The sequence below is a fragment of the Ictalurus punctatus genome, chromosome 5, assembly GCF_001660625.3.
Source record: "Ictalurus punctatus breed USDA103 chromosome 5, Coco_2.0, whole genome shotgun sequence".
Taxonomy (NCBI): domain Eukaryota; kingdom Metazoa; phylum Chordata; class Actinopteri; order Siluriformes; family Ictaluridae; genus Ictalurus; species Ictalurus punctatus.
In genome coordinates, this window is record NC_030420.2 from 17,083,418 (window position 1) to 17,090,403 (window position 6,986).

Genomic DNA, 6,986 nt, shown 5'->3' on the forward strand with positions numbered 1-6,986 from the left:
CATTACAGTGACTTTCTAAAAATGTTTTTAAAAATAAATAAATAAATAAGCCCACTGAAACACCTGTGACTAAATAGCTAACTCACAACCTTCTAATTAGCAGTCCAATGTCTTAACCACTGATTGAATTATTCAATTGTTATTTCATTCACTTTAATAAAATTGCTAATTACAAATATGCTACACGGTAAAATAATAAACAAAATCCATCCATTTTCTGTACCACTTATCCTACACAGGGTCGAAGGGAGGCTGGAGCCTAACCAAATGATGGGGTGCCAACCCAGTGCAGGGCACAATCAAACACACTTTCATACTACAGACAATTTAGAGAGGCCAATCAGCCTACAACGTATGTCTATGAATCCCCAGTCCAGGAGGTGTGGGGCAAACGTGCTAACCACTAAGCCACCATGGCCCCTATAATAAATAAAATGCCAAATTAAAACATATTACACAATTTAACAAGTAACAGACAGAGAAAAACAAGAAACTATGTCTAATACAATTTCAAAAAACAAAAACAAACAAACAAAAAAAAAACAAAACAAAAACAAAGATAAAGTTTTTTTTTTTGTTTGTTTTTTTAAAACCCCCTTATCTCTCTGCACTGGAAAAAAGACTAACACCACCCTCTGGTGGAACACAATTGTACCAAACAGTTTCAAAACTTCAGCTACAGTCCCCTCCAAAAGCATTAGAACAGCAAGGCCAACTCGCTATACAGATATGAAATACAGACAAGATACGAAATGCAGAGATGAGCCACATATGTTCTGGAACCAAGATTAACCTCTACCAAAGTAATGAAAAGGCCAAAGTGTATGTATGGATCTGCTCATGATCCAAAATATAGAAGCTCATGAGTCAAGCATGGTGGAGATAGTGTCATGGCTTGGGCTTGCCTGGCTGCTTCTGGAATAGGCTCAATAATCTTTACTGATGTAACATATAGGGGTAGCAGCAGAATGAATTCAGATGTATACAGAAACAATCTATATTCCAATTTACAGAGAAATGCATCCAATCTAAATGAGAGGAACATCATCATGCAATGATCTAAAAAGCACTACCAACACAACAAAGGACTTCATCAGGGGGGAGAGAGGAAGGTTTTAGACTGTCCAAGTCAATCACCAGACTTTAACCCAGTTGCGCATGCATTACACCTCCTGAAGAGAAGACTGAAGGGAGAAACCCCCCAAAACAAACAACAACTGAAATAAGCTGCATTATATGCCTGGAAAAGCAACACAAAGAAAAATGCAACAGTTTGGTAATGTCAGGTGGTCACTGGCTTGATGCAGTTATTGCAAGCAAGGAAATGCAACCAAATATTAAGTGTTATTTACTTTAAGACTATCTGTTCCTATACTTTTGCTCACCTAAAAAATGGGTGGTCTGCCACAAAAGGTGCCATGTTTTAACACATCTAGACATAAATATCTATCGTCTCATATTCATCTTTGATGTCAAACCCAAACGTCTTTAATATATAGCAAACGCAATACCACTGTCCTTGCTGTTCCAATACTTTCATATATATATTAGAGATGCACCGATGTATCGGCCGATAATCGGTATCAGTCGATAAAGGCTATTTTTCCCACTATCGGCTATCCGCCGATACTTTAAAAACATCCGATGATCAGGGCCGATTATATCCTTTCAATCAAAAGAGGGAAGGAAAACACATCGATTTTGTAAAGATGATGTCTCTTGTGTGGAATGATGACAAAACTGCAGTTTGTAAGCTCTGTAAGCGCTACGCTGCTAAAATTTTACACCGGATGCTGCAACAGTTAAATGAGTTATTATTATTAATGTAAAAGAAGGCATAAAAGGCAGAACTATCGTTATCAGTTTCGGCCGATATCACTCTGAATAATCGGTTATCAGTATCGGCTGAGAAATTTAGTGTCGGTGCATCTCTAATATATATATATATATATATATATATATATATATATATATATATATATATATATATATATACACATACATACTGTACATACAACCCCAATTCCAAAAAAGGTTGGGATGCTGTGTAAAATGTAAATGAATGTAAATAAAAACAATGCAATGATTTGCAAATCTCATGAACCCATATGTATCTTTTGAACCCCAAAAAATCATTTGGGGTTGATCTGGCAACCTGAAGTGTCACTGAGGAAGCAGCACCCTTCGAGCTAACGCTATTACATTAATTTCTTCTAATCTCTATACTTTAAAATTATTTACCTTACGTTATACAAATATAACTGACACTACTTTAGATAAAACAATCGTAATGTTGCGCTGTCGCTAAAATTGATCTGTTTTTTTTTTTTTACAAGCATCCGCGACTAGCTTGCGACTAGCTTGTAACCCGTAGCATCACCTACCGTTAGCCTTGTTTACGTTTCACATTTCTCATTTACCGCTGTTCTGTTTAAAAAACAAATATGTCTGCTGTCTCTCCGGTTTTGAGTGCAGATGAGGACTCGCTCGAGCTTCACATGGTGCGGCTGGAACTGGAGGATGTGGAGAAGCAGATCCGCGGCCTACTCGACAAGCAGGCCCAGCTGCTGGAGCGACAAACTGCGCTGGAAACATCTTGTGCCTCTGCCCACATATCCAAGGTAAGCACACAGCGTGGTATTTCCACTCCCAGCCCCTCTACGCTGTGTGTTTCTCTGTGCAGGGACCGTGCACCTAGGACTTTCCCAGCCGTGGTCTCCGTCACGCCGGCGACAACACACCTCGGGCCTTGGGTGAACCAGCGGCGGAAGGCGCGGGCTGGATCCTCTCCACCTCCGGTGTTCGAGATTCCAACCAGGAACCGCTTCGCCCCTCTCCGTCAGACCAGACCCAACGCTGTGATCGTCGGGGACTCCATTGTGTGGAACATCCTTGTAGCCTCATCTAAAGGTAAGGTGCACACATACTGTTTTTCTGGTGCTTGTGTCCTTGATGTCGCTGCGCAGGTATCCAGGATCCTGAAGAAGGATGAGTGCATTGGAGCGGTTGTGCTGCACGCGGGGACGAACGACACCAGGCTGCGGCAGACGGAGGTTCTGAAGAGGGACTTCTCCAGCCTGATCGAGACGGAACGAGGCAGATCACCCACCGCGAAGATCATTGTCTCTGGACCTCTTCCCACATACAGACGTAGAGCAGAAAAGTTCAGTAGACTTCTAGCATTAAATGATTGGTTAGTCTCTTGGTGTAATGAGCAGAATCTGGTGTTTGTCAATAACTGGAATCTGTTCTGGGAGCGTCCTAGGTTGTTTCGTCCTGATGGCCTGCACCCCAGCAGCCTTGGAGCAGAACTGCTGTCAGACAACATCTCGAAGGCGCTACACTCCAAGTGACTGCCTACCGTAAGTACATCTTCCAATAATAACAACAACATTCAGTATAATCAATGTTCAATTAAAAATCTGGCAAGGGTAATACATACTATAGAGACTGTGTCTGTTCCCCGAGCTATACAAATATATAGAAAATCTCGGAAAGTCTATCTTCGTAACCTAATTAACATAAAATTAAATCATATTGAATGCACAGCCAGCACTTTTGATCTGAGGCTAGGACTATTAAACATTAGATCTCTTGCGTCTAAGGCTCTTATTGTTAATGACATCATTACTGATCAGGAATGTAATTTAAAGTGTTTAACAGAAACTTGGATTAAACCAAACGAGTACATAGCATTAAATGAAGCCAGTCCTCCTGGATACAGTTATGTACATCAGCCTCGATCAACTGGGAGAGGAGGAGGTGTTGGTCTCATCCATAGTTAAAATCTAGTCGTCAAACAAAAACCTAAGCATAAATTTAATTATTTTGAAATTCTTTATACCAGTATAAGTTATGTAGCCACAAAAAATAAGTCAATTCCTCTAATTATTATTTACAGACCCCCAGGGCCATATACTGAATTTCTTAGTGAATTTGCAGACTTTGTCTCAAACCTGGTTGTGTCTGTAGATAAAGCATTAATCGTCGGAGACTTTAATATTCATTTTGATAACCTGGAAGACCCTCTAAGATTAGCAGTTGTGTCCATCTTAGATGCAGTAGGGATTAATCAGAACGTAATCCGGCCTACTCATAATGGTGGTCACACTCTTGACCTCATACTAACATATGAACTAAGTATAGAAAATATTATAATTTTTCCGCAGTCTGAAGTTGTCTCAGACCATTATCTTATCTCGTTCATAATACGTATGATCGTAATATTTCCACCTCGCCTCGCTACCGCGTAAAACGTACCTACACATCATCTACTGCACCGAGCTTCATAAATAACCTCGCAGAAACATCAATTAGATTTGGATCACCGTCAGATCCCATAGAACTCGATCAGACGACTGAAAGCTTGGAGTCAACACTCCGCTACACGCTAGATAGAGTGGCTCCACTCAAAAGGAAAATAATTAGAGAAAAAAAATTAGCACCCTGGTATAACGATCAAACGCGAACCTTAAAACAGACAACTCGACGATTAGAATGTAAATGGCATCAAAGCAAACTGGTGATATTTCAAACAGCATGGAAGGAGAGCCTACTGAAATATAGGAAATCTCTTGGCGATGCTAGAAAAATCTATTTCTCCACCTTAATAGGAGACAACAAAAACAATTCTAGATTTCTTTTCAACACAGTAGCAAAATTAACTAGGAATAAAACCACTACAGAGAGAAACACTCAATCATTACATAGCAGTGAAGATTTCATGAAATTTTTCATTGATAAGGTTGAAAATATTAGACGTGAAATACAGGCCATTAAATTAAAACCGGACAGTACTGTAACAAACCCATTACATGACAATGTAGCAATATCAGATCAATGTTTAGAGTGTTTTGCTCCGCTTAGAGAGACCGAACTAGCTACATTAATCTCTTCAGCCAATTCATCAACTTGCATACTAGATCCCGTACCTACATGTTTGCTTAAACAGATTTGTCCAGGAGTAATTGAACCACTTTTAAATATAATCAATTCTTCCCTAAGCACTGGCTATGTACCTAAATCACTTAAATTAGCAGTTATTAAACCCTTGATTAAAAAACCTGATCTTGACCCGTCTCAATTGTCCAGCTATAGACCAATATCAAATCTCCCCTTCATCTCTAAGATTTTAGAAAAGGTTGTAGCAAAGCAGTTATGCTCGTACTTAGATAGGAATAACATTCATGAAATGTATCAGTCAGGATTTAGACCTCATCATAGCACAGAGACAGCGTTAGTTAAAGTAGTAAATGACCTTCTACTGACCTACGATCAGGGTTGTGTCTCGCTGCTTGTGTTACTCGACCTTAGTGCAGCTTTTGATACTATAGATCACACTATTCTCCTTGATAGATTAGAAAATGTTGTTGGTATTAAGGGAACAGTCCTCTCCTGGCTCAGGTCTTATCTGACCGATCGTTATCAGTTCGTAGATGTAAATGGTGATTTCTCCATGCGTACTGAAGTTACTTTTGGAGTTCCACAGGGTTCTGTTTTAGGCCCACTGCTCTTTACTTTATATATGCTACCCCTAGGTCAAATTATTCGTAAACATGGAATTAGCTTCCACTGTTATGCTGATGATACACAGTCATATGTTTCAGCGAAGCCAGAGGACAGACAGAAGCTTAGTAAAGTTGAGGATTGTGTAAAGGACATTAGACATTGGATGTTAACTAACTTCCTTCTACTTAATTCTGATAAAACAGAAATACTTTTATTAGGCCCACGTGTAGCTAGAAGTAATCTTTCTGATCACATGGTTACTCTGGATGGTCTTTCTGTTTCATCATGTACAGCAGTTAAAGACCTTGGAGTGATTGCTGACTCCAGCCTATCATTTGATGCTCATGTAGATAATATTACTAGGATAGCTTTCTTTCATCTCAGAAATATTTCTTATTTATATATAAAATAAGAAACATATTGTCACTACATGATGCGGAAATACTAGTTCATGCATTCGTCACCTCTAGATTAGATTACTGTAATGCCTTGCTGTCTGGATGTTCCAGTAGGAATATAAATAAGCTCCAGTTAGTCCAGAATGCAGCTGCTAGAGTCCTAACTAGAACTAGAAGATACAACCATATCACACCAATATTATCAATACTGCATTGGCTCCCAGTAAAATCTCGCATTAACTATAAAATACTTTTATTAACCTATAAAGCACTAAACGGTCTTGCGCCACAATATCTAAGCGACCTTTTGGTTTTATATGATCTGCCACGCCTACTTAGATCAAAAGATACAGGCTATTTGACGGTACCTCGAATAGTGAAGGCTACAGCAGGGGGGAGAGCTTTCGCTTATAGAGCCCCACAGTTATGGAACAGTCTTCCAATTAGTGTTCAGGACTCAGACACAGTCTCAGTGTTTAAGTCTAGGCTTAAAACATATTTGTTTACTCAAGCCTACCCTGACTAGATTCTGTTCTACTACTTCGAAGTCATAATAATCTTTTTTTCTCCCTCTCTCCTTTCGCCGAGCCTCACACGAATTTATGGAGATACTAGAGATCCAGATCCTTTCTGCCTCTGGATGGAGCTCAAATCTTCTCTAATTCCAGACTGCTGGGACTACGGCTGCTCCTAAGGCCATACAGACTTCATATAAATCCATAATGAAATTTTTCACACTAACTGTTGTTACCCAGATGAGGATGGGTTCCCTTCTGAGTCGGGTTCCTCTCAAGGTTTCTTCCTCTTAAAACATCTTAGGGAGTTTTTCCTTGCCACCATCACCTCTCAGTGGCTTGCTCAGTTGGGATAAATTTACACCTTTAATATCTGTATACCATGTTGTTATTTCTGTAAAGCTGCTTTGAGACAATGTCTATTGTAAAAAGCGCTATACAAATAAATAAAATTGAATTGAATATGATATTCACAATAGAACCTAGAAAACATCAAATGTTTATACTGAGTAAATGTACCAATTTAAGAAAAAAATCTCACATCTCAAAAATGTTGGGACAGGGC